This window comes from Bos mutus, chromosome 12 (assembly GCF_027580195.1).
Source record: "Bos mutus isolate GX-2022 chromosome 12, NWIPB_WYAK_1.1, whole genome shotgun sequence".
In the NCBI taxonomy this organism is placed as follows: domain Eukaryota; kingdom Metazoa; phylum Chordata; class Mammalia; order Artiodactyla; family Bovidae; genus Bos; species Bos mutus.
Genome location: NC_091628.1, coordinates 32,042,501 through 32,053,296, shown reverse-complemented (window position 1 = coordinate 32,053,296; position 10,796 = coordinate 32,042,501).

Sequence of the window (10,796 nt, the reverse complement as noted above, 5' to 3'; positions counted from 1 at the left end):
AGCATGGAAAACCGATGGGAGGAAGGCAAGAGTCTTTAGGGGGAAACCAGCAGGTGTTGTCGAGACCGTTCTTGCTGTTCTTGCAGGAACAAACCTGGACGAAAACAAAATCACCTCCCATGTGACCTGAGAGCCCCAGAAAAGGGTCCCTTCACTCTGTCCAGAAAGTTCTCTCTCATCTGCCTGCTGCAGAGCTAGGTTCTTCCGTGAAAGGCCTGCTCTTTGAAGTCAAAGCCTGGAGCCCTGGTACATGCAAACATTCCTGCAGGACAATGCCAGCCTGCGTGGTCAGCTTGGACAAGTTACCAGAAATGAGTACAGTGGACAAGCACTTGCCAGGAAGGCAGGATCTCAGAACCGAGCTTCCCTGGGCCAATGCTAGACCAGGCCCAGCTGTGGGAGGCAGGAGAGAGTTCCAGAGAGCAGGGAGCATGGGCGGTGCAGCCAGGAGAAGAAAGGGGTTGAATCCTTAATCCTTCGAGCTCTTTACTATTATTATCTCTATTTCAGACATAAGCTTCATGTCAGAGAAGCTGAGCAACTTGCCTCAGGTCATCACACAGCCCAGAGCTGTTAAGAGTCAGGACACAGGCGGGGGCCCAAGGTCTGAGACTGTGTCCACCTCAACCGCAGTTCTTGGGAGCCCACTCTGGAGAATCCAGGCAGTGGCCCCATGGAGGAGGAGCGTGAGGGTTAACCCAAACCCCACTGGCAAGGCATTGGCACACAGGAAAGTGCAATGAACACTCATCAAATGAATCCCCCATCATCACAGGGGAAACCGTGTGCGCTTGCTTGGTAAACAGTAAACCCTGGATCTTCAGGGGAGTTTGAATAGCTCCAGTCCCTTTAATGGAAAGAGTTCCTCAAATGTGTTAGTGTTAGTTGCTTAGTCATGTCCAACTCTTTGCAACCCCAGGGACTGTAGCCCGCCAGGCTCCTCTGTCCATGGGATTTCCCAGGCAAGAATACTGGAGTGGGTTGCCATTTCCTTCTCCAGGGGATCTTCCTGACCCAGGGATCAAACCCTGGAACCTGCTTCTCCTGCATTGGCAGGCAGATTCTTTACCACTGAGCCACCAGGGAAGCCCTCAAATGTGCCCACTGAAAGGCAAACACAACTATCTGGACCTGTATCTCAGCCCTAAAACCTTTTAAACCCACACATATTCACCAAACACACTCTACCATGTTCCTTCAATGCACCAGACTAGTGGTTTTAAAGATACAGCAGTAACCAGAATGGACAAGGTCACTGCTTTCAGACCAGTGGGTGAAAGAAGCCCCCAAAGCAATAAATAAACAAGATACAGAAATGGGTGTGTTACAAAGAACATGGGAGTTATGGAGGAGCCATTTTCAGTAGACTGGTCAGAGGAGCCTTTGCCAAAAAGGAACATTCACTGGAAACTTGAATAATGAGCAGGAGATGGAGGTGGCAAGAGCTGGAAGAGGGACGTTCCACGTGGAAAGCCCAGAGTGTGCAAAGGCCCTGGGGCAGAGAGACACTTGAGCAGGTAGAGAAAGAAGGTTCATCTAGCAAGGGTCATGGAGGGGCTCCAGCTGGAAAAGCAGGATGAGATCACATGACAAGGAGATTTAAGGGCAGGTAAGCAAGTTAGATTTTCTTTTTAAAATTAATTTTTCTTATTCTTTCTTTGGTCTACGATGTTGTTGTTGTTCAGTTGCTAAGTCATGTCCAACTCTTGGTGACCCCATGGACCGCAGCACACCAGGCTTCCCTGTCCTTCACTATCTCCTGGAGTTTCCTGAAACTCATGTCCACTGAGTCAGTGATGCCATCCAACCGTCTCGTTCTCTGTTGTCCCCTTCTCCTCCTGCCTTCAATCTTTCCCAGCATCAGGGTCTTTCCCAATGAGTTGGCTCTTCACATCAGATAGACAAAGTATTGGAGTTTCAGCATCAGTCCTTCCAGTGACTATTCAGGGTTGATTTCCTTTAGGATTGACTGGTTTGATCTCCTTGCAGTCCAAGGGACTCTCAAGAGTCTTCTCCAACACCACAGTTCAAAAGCATCAATTCTTCAGAGCTCAGACTTCCTTATGGTCCAGCTCTCACATCTGTACATGACTACTGGAAAAAGCATTAATACAGTTTTTCCATATAAAGTTCCAACTGTTTCTTCTTGACCCACATACAGGTTTCTCAGGAGACAGGTAAGGTGGTCTGCTAGTCCCATCTCTTTAAGAATTTTCCACAGTTTGTTGTGATCCATAACAGTTAAAGGCTTTAGCATAGTCAATGAAGCAGATGTTTTTCTGGAATCCCTTGCTTTCTCTATGATCCAACAAATGTTGGCAATTTGATTTCTGGTTTCTCTGCATTTTCTAAATCCACCTTGTACATTTGGAATTTCTGAGTTCACATACTGCTGAAGCCTAGCTTGAAGGATTTTGAGCGTAAACTTCCTAGCATGCAAAATAAAGACAATTGTCCAGTAGTTTGAACATTCTTTGGCATTGCCCTTCTTTGGGATTGGAATGAAAACTGACTTTTTCCAGTCCGGTGGCCACTGTTGAGCTTTCCAAATTTGCTGGCATATTGAGTGCAGCACTTTGACAGCATCATCCTTTAGGATTTGAAATAGCTCAGCTGGAATTCCATCACCTCCACTAGCTCCGTTTGTAGCAATGCTTCCTAAGGCCCACTTGACTTTACACTCCAGGATGTCTGGCTCAAGGTGAGTGACCACACCATCATGCTTGGTTATCTGGGTCATTAAGACCTTTTTTGTATAGCTCTTCTGTGTATTCTTGCCACTTCATCTTAATCTCCTCTGTCTCTGTTAGGTCTTTACCATTTCTGCCCTTTTCCATGCCCATCTTTGCATGAAATGTTTCCTTGATCTCTCTAATTGTCTTGAAGAAATCTCTAGTCTTTCCCATTCTATTGTTTTCCTCTACTTCTTTGCATTGTTCGTTGAAGAAGGCCTTCTTGTGTCTCCTTGCTATTCTCTGGAACTCTGCATTTGGTTGAGCATATCCTTCCCTTTTGCCCTTCATGGATCTCTGATGATCTTTTATCTATTTATTTTTTGCCTAATGGCATGTGGGATCTTAATTCCCCAACCAGGGATTGAACCGGTGCCCCGTGCGTTGGAAGCGTGGACTCTTAACCACTGGACCGCCAGCAAAGTCTGCATTGGTTTGTTCTTAGCAAGGGAGTGAAATCGTCTGATTAGTGTTTCTGAAAGGCTGCTCTGAGGACAGAGTGTAGGACAGCTAGATTAGAAGGAGGGCGACCAGTTAGGGGGCAGAGCTCGAGGTAGAGGGGCCAGAGAGGGCTGTGAAGGTGGGCAGTGTGGTGATAGGATGTGCTCGAGGGGTGAAGACAGTGCTGGCTGTTGGGTTAGACGTGAGAACAGGAGCAGAATACTGAGCGATGAATGGATTTCTGGCCTGAGCCGCTGGACGAATGGTCCCATCACCTCCTGAGCTGGAGAAGACAGGGGAGAGGTAGGTCAGGGTGGGGAAGGATAGGGTGGGGGAGTCTTCCACGGGCTCTGCTTTGGCCATGTTACATTAACAAAACCCATCAGACGTCCGAGTGGAGAGGCTGAGGAGACAGCTGGCACAGGCATTCACAGCTCTGTCAGCAGAAAGGAAAGGAAATAAGGACAAAAAGGGAAAAGAGATTCTGGATGAGGAGCTGGTAAGAGAAGAAACATGGTTGTTCACAAGGACAACCTTGCCTCCTGTTACAACTTCCTGTCCAAATGCCCTTGTGGTATGCTGGGCACCGCACAGGGTACTGAGTAGTTAATGTGAGATGCCAATTTGAGAGTCACGAGAAAGGTCAGTCTGGAGACCCTGGACTGAGCGAGGTGGAGAAGAGGACAGAGGATGGGGAGCTGAAGAGCTCCCAGTGCTTGGAGCCCACAGAGGCCATGGGAAGGACCAGGGAGGGGAGCTCAAGCCCTCTGTGGGGATCGCGACCTCAGCCTTGTTAGCAAAGTGATTGGGAGCCGCCCTGCACACTGCGGGACTCTCCACAGCAGCCCGACCTCCACCTGCAGACACCACAGCATCTCTTCCCTGAGTTGTGACCACCAGAATGCCTCCTGATGCGGCCAAATGTCCCTTGGGGGAAAAGTCACCTCTGGCTAAGAAACCTAAGTTAGCGAGAAAGAGCGGGCATCGGGAAGGGGTGACGCACCTGCGGGTGGAGAATGTGGGCTCGGATCCGACCACCTCGGGCTCTGCACCTCATCCACCTCCTGTGGGCAGTGGACCTGGTTTATCTATAGACAAGGAGAGGGGCACCACCTTACTCAGAGGGGAGAGGGACACACCAACACACTTGGAATCAAGCCCGGCACGTTGTTAACAGGTGTGGTGGTGTTTAGTCACTAAGTCACGTCTGACTCTTTGCAACACCATGGACTGCAGACTTCCCCAACCTTCACCATCTCCCGGAGTTCACTCAAACTCATGTCCATCGAGTCAGTGATGCCATCCAACCATCTCACCTTCTGTCACCCCCTTCTCCTCCTGCCCTCAGTCTTTCCCAGCATCAGGGTCTTTTCCAATGAGTCGGCTCTTCGCATCAGGTGGCCAAGTTAGTAAGTTATATCACAAAGTGCTGTGATGGGAGAAGAACTAGGAGTGTGTACACACACACCACACTAGACACATGCCACACACACAGACACACCTCACACACATATACACACATCACACATCACATACATGCACACACACACGCAGGCACTGGAGGGGTCCCTGGCCATAGTCGCGGATGTTCCGGGCCAGCACCCGCAGGAGGAAGCCTCATCACCACTGCGCCCTGGATGGGGGTCAGCATTCATCAGGGAAAGGGCTTTGGTACCCAGGATGGGGAGTCCCAGGAAGAGGGACGAGTGGACGAGTCCATGGCGCCAGAAGAAGAGGTTGGCACTTGCAGGAAGTGACAGGCGGCTTAGCGTGAGGACAGGCCAAAGAACACCCTTGGGCTGTGGGGCACTGGGGTTGGAGGCAGAGAAGAGACGAGAAACATGGCCCGAGAGAGATGCCGGATGCCACGCGCAGGAGCTGGGCATTGCTGAGTCGACGAGAAGCCACTTGGTGTTGGACTGACCCACGACCTGAGAGTGTGAAGGATGGTCCTGGTGGGGAACAGACGGAGGGGCTGAGTCTCCGTGACGACCTTCGCTCCTGGTGTCCTCTGACCCAGCAGGCGACCCCTTCCTGTCTCCATGGCTGACTCTCCTCTGCTTAGCCAGCCCTTCTCCCATCCTGGAACTTTCTCCTTCCTTTACACTCTTTTCAGCCCCCTGACTTTAAAAGCCATCATGTTCCAAAGTGAGTCATATATTCATTCAACAAACCCCAAGCCAGTTATTTGTCAGGCATTGTTTTAGGCGTTCAGGTTACCACAGTGAATGAGACAGACAACACTCCTGCCCTCCTGGAGTTCCTCTTCTACTTCGGGGAGGTGGGCAATAAACAATAAACACAAAAAATAAGTTGTCTGAATGCAAGAGAGAGTGTGGAGAAAAGGGAACCCTCCTAACTGTTGGTGGGAAGAGAAGTTGGTGCAAGACTATGGAGAACAGCAAGGGGGTTCCTCAAGAAGTTAAAAAGAGTTACAGCAGGATTCTGCAATCCCACACCTGGGCACATATCTGGACAATGCTATAATTTGAAAAGATATATCCACCCCTGTGTTCACAGCAGCACTATTTACAATAGCCAAGACATGGAAACAACCTAAATGTCCTTCGATGGACGAATGGATAGAGATGTGGTGCACACACACAATGGAATACTACTCAGCCATGAAAAAGGACAAAATAATATCATCTGCAGCAACATACACGGACCTGGAGATTATCATACTGTGAAGTAAGTCAGACAGAGAAAGATAAATATCATACGGTATCACTTCCACATGGAAACTCAAACACGACACAAATAAGCATAACTATGAAACAGAAGCAGACTCACAGACATAGAACAGACTCGAGGTGGCCATGGGGGAGGGTGGGTGTGGGGGGATGGGCTGGGAGGCTGGGGTTAGCAGACGCAAGCTATCACACACAGGACGGATAAACAACAAGGCCCTACCATGCAGCACAGGGAGCTCTAGTCAACATCCTGGGATAAACCACAACCACAATGGAAGAGAACATGAAAAAGAATGCGCAACATATGTATAACCAAGTCACTCTGCTGTACAGCAGAAACAAACACTACACTGTAAATCAACTGTACTCCAAAAAAAAGTTCAGTTCAGTTCAGTTCAGTCGCTCAGTCATGTCTGATTCTTTGCAACCCGTGAACACAGCACACCAGGCCTCCCTGTCCATCACCAACTCCCGGAGTTTACCCAAACTCACGTCCATTGAGTCGGTGATGCCATCCCGCCATCTCATCCTCTGTCGTCCCCTTCTCCTCCTGCCCCCAATCCTTCCCGGCATCAGGGTCTTTTCCAATGAGTCAACTCTTCGCATGAGGTGGCCAAAGTATTGGAGTTTCAGCTTCAGCATCAGTCCTTCCAATGAACACCCAGGACTGATCTCCTTTAGGATGGAATGGTTGGATCTCCTTGCAGTCCAAAGGACTCTCATGAGTCTTTTCCAACACCACAGTTCAAAAGCATCAGTTCTTCGGGGCTCAGCTTTCTTCACAGTCCTAGTTGTTATCCACTACGGATGGTAATGGATGCAGTGGGGGAAATCATAGACTGCTGAGTTCTGAGGGTGCAGGGGAAACCCCCCTGAGTAGCTAGGCCCTGAGCAAAGTCCTGAAGGAGATGCAGGTTTAGGTCTGTGGATCTCAGGGTGAAGGGAGAAGCCAGGGCAGGACCTCTGGCAGGAAACGAGAATCCAGAGGGGATTAGGGGGTGTAGAGAGAGGATGGGAGGTGCTAGGGGTAAAGAACACAGCTGCCAATGCAGGAGACATAAGAGATTTGGGTTAGATCCCTGGGTTGGGAATATCCCCTGGAGGAGGGAAGAGCAACTCACTTCAGTATTCTTGCCTGGAGAATCCCATGGACAGAGGAGGCTGGCAGGCTGCAGTCCACGGGGTCACAAAAAGTCAGGCACGACTGAGCAACTTAGCAGGCATGCAGAGAGAGGATGGGCGGCTCTCACAGGGCTTCACCCCACCTCTGAGCTGCGGGGACCCCCAGACAGGCTTCCCATCTCAAGAGGCAGCACCACCCACCCTGGCCAGCTGCTCAAGCTGTGAAATGCCAGGCACCCTGCATCTCAGGCCCTCGCCCAGCCCATCACCACACCTGCCATTCCCACTTACCCTAAGCACCCAGAATCTGTTCCTCGTCTTTTCTCCTCACGGCCACCAGCCTCTCTCCAGTCACTGAGACGGTCTCCTCACCAGGCTCCCGGGCTCCATCCCCTGCCAGAACAAGCCTGGGATGCAGATTGGGCCTCTCTGGAAGCCTTCCCAGGACTTCATGATCGCTGGACTCCAAAGCCCTTCCTGCAGCCTCCCTCTGAGCTCAGTCAGATCCACCCCTGCCCAGGCTCGTCCCCGCCTCCTCTCCCATGCTCCCCTGCCTTACCCAGTCTGCTCCCACGGTCTCCTCTCTCTTTCCCAGACCCAGACCTCTCTTCCCACCTCAGGGCCCTGCACACGCTGTTCCCTCTGCCTGTAACACCCTTCCCAGCATCCCTCCCTCCCTCGTCACTTTTCTGCAAATCCTTTGATCTTAGCTAAAGTGTCCGCTCCCTCCAGGGGTGCTGACAGCTGTCCCCACAGGGCTCCCACTCCCCTTGTTCCCTCTCATTGCTCACATGCTTTCTCATCCTTCTTGAAAGGTTAGTTAGATATTTGTTTGTGTCCATCATGTCCAGTTGCCTGCAGCTCAGAGACATGGCAGGTCTGCCTACTGCACGTGGCGCACACACACACACACACACCACTGAAAGAATTAGGGAGCAGGTGCAGTGGTCCCACTGCAAAATATGGTGGTCTGAGTCTCAGAGATGGAAGAAGTGGGTGGGCTTCAAGATCCTGGAAAAAGTGCATCCTGGTGTCGGCTTGGATATGCCCCCCAGAACCACCGTGAACCCATCAGGAGACAGCGAGACCACCGGGGCCGACCTGGGCATTCCCACAAGATCCAGCCCCTCCACCCACCTGTCTCCTTCCTGCCCCCTGCCCCCAGGCACATCAAACCCATGGGTCCTGCAGGGAAGAGGAAAAGGGGCAAGGGACTCAGATGGGGGTCAGATATTTACATTCCCAGGGCCTGTTTCCTCACAAGACCTAGGAGAGATCTGCACAACCCTGCTGCTCGTTCATCCAACAAACACGTACTGAGCGAATAACACACACCAGCAACCATGCTGAGCATGGACAGTACAGTTCTCAGTTTACAGAAAGCAGAAGCAGTCTTGCACCCTGGCCTCCGAGTCCAGCTAGACTCCAATACGTCCTGGGGCCTCCACTGCGAAGACAGTCCCTACTGAAAGGCCATGGAAAATTTAAATAACACAGAGGATATCAAAGTGCTGCCAGCCAAGGGACTTGAGAAAAGGAGGGAGTGTGTAGGGCCCTGGGGGAGGCCACTGTTCAGGTGCGATTGGCCTTTCCATAAGCTTCACTGAGAAGTTCAGTTGCTTTGCTGATATTGGTCAGGCCTCTTCCAGGTACAAGTGGCAGAAGCCCAGTACAGACGGACTTGAGCACCAAAGGGAAGGGAACGCCTTCAGGCACAGCTGTACCCAGGTGCTCAGGCGATGACATCAGACTCCTGTCTCTCGGCTTGTTTTTCTCTGAGTTGGCGTCATTCTTGGGCCCTGAGGATGCAATCAACAGGGACCCTGTTCTAACTTTTGTGGATACAGTGAAATGCCCTGCCCTCATGGAGGTTATCATCAAGCAGGCTGTTTACACTCGGCAGCAAAGGAGACCACCAGACTTTCTAGGCTCACATCTTACTAGCTTTGCAAGCCCAGTTGAGTTCAGTTCAACAGCTCAGTCGTGTCCAACTCTTTGTGACGCCCCTGGACTGCAGCACGCCAGGCCTCCCTCTCTATCACCAACTCTCGGAATTTACTCAAACTCATGTCCATTGAGTCGGTGATGCCATCCAACCATCTCATCCTCTGTCATGCCCTTCTCCTCCCGCCTTCTATCTTTGCCAGCATCAGGGTCTTTTCTAATGAGTCAAGAGCACCAGGGAACAAATTACCTCCAGCAAAAATCCTAGGACGCAATTGATCAGTTCAGGTTTATCATGCGTTTCCCCAGCTTGTTGATCAATGGGGAGGCAGTGCTCTGTCTGATGAGCCTGGGATTGCGTAGACTGAGGGTGGGGCGGAAGTGGGTTCACCTGTGAGAATGGATGTGACTTTACCAGATACTACTCAGAGGAGGACAATCGGGCTCTGGATAGCAGAGGTCATCAATTAAAAGCAGACACAGCTGTATCGTCAACATGAAGCAACGCAGAAGACACTGGAAGTCCCTGGGAAGCTGTCAGGAGAGTGCTTAGTGAGGGAGGGCCTGGGGATATGCATCCCCGCTGACTCTGAGGGAAGCCAGTGCCTTTAGGCCATCATGCATCAGAGCTCATGTAGAAAACTCTGGAATTGCAGCAAAAGCATGATTTGGAAGTCAGGCAAACCATTCAGATCTCCTGCCTTCAGAGCTGTGTTACTCCCTTGGTCAAGTACTTCAGATCCATGACCCACGGTTTCCTCTATGAAAGGGGCTGAACATACCTATTTCATAAAGTGGCCATAAAAGTTAAGTCACGGGACTTCCCTGATGGCTCAGTGGTAAAGAATCCACCTGCCAATGCAGGAGACATGGGCTTGATCCCTGACACGGGAAGATCCCACGTGCCCCGGAGCAACTAAGCCCGTGCACCACAACTCTTGAGTCTGTGCTCTAGAGGCCGGGGCCGCACCTATTGAAGGCTAAACACCCTAGAGCCTGCGCTCTGCAGCTAGAGAAGCCAACAATGGGAAGCCCGTGCACCCCAACTACAGAGTGCCCCCGGTCACCACAACTAGAGAAATGAAGAGCCAGCAGAGCCAAAAATATAGAAATCATTTTTTTTTAAGTTGTTGGAAAATATAAGTGCAGGGGTGGGAGGTGGTGAGCCAGCAAGCTCCGCCCCGAGCAGCTTGGAGGTGCCAGGGGAGGCAGGGGGTTGGGTGGGGGGGGGCGGGTATGTGTCACCTTTTCTCCCCAGAAGGACTCAGCCTCTTTGGAGAGCAGTGCCTGGAACTGTCTCTCAGGATCACGTCTCCGTCCCAGCTGGGCATCTGCTCATCATCCCATCGCCAAACACCGTCTGGGCTAGCACTATCCATCCACCCTCAGCCTCGGGAACAGAGCCCCAATGCTCCTGGAAAGGGCTGCGCCCTGGTTTAGAGGTGTCCCATTGGAGAATAAGGACCTTTTTGGTCCCTGGTCTCTGTGAGAACCCCCACATTCAGAGAGGTCAAAGCCAGTTCCTAGCGCCCCATACCGACAGAACAGAGGGGAGGCAGATGCCAGGAGGCATGCTTTGCCTTCATCTTCCCTGGACGATGCTCTTCAAGGGAGTGGGCATAAGCAAGGGGCAGGAGCCCCGCCCCTTTGTGGGAAGCTAAGAAGACACCTAGGGAGGTACAAGGATAGGCGCTGGAGCTCTGGGAGAAGCCATCCGTCCACTTTCCAATTCTGCTGTGCCCTCTCCCCTCCTGCAATCCACACTGCCCACACATGGTGGCACATGCTCGTGGGGGGAGGAGCGACTGCACAGGGTGCCTGGCGCCCACCCCAGTGCACCAAGTAACTGCGCCCCACCTTGTGC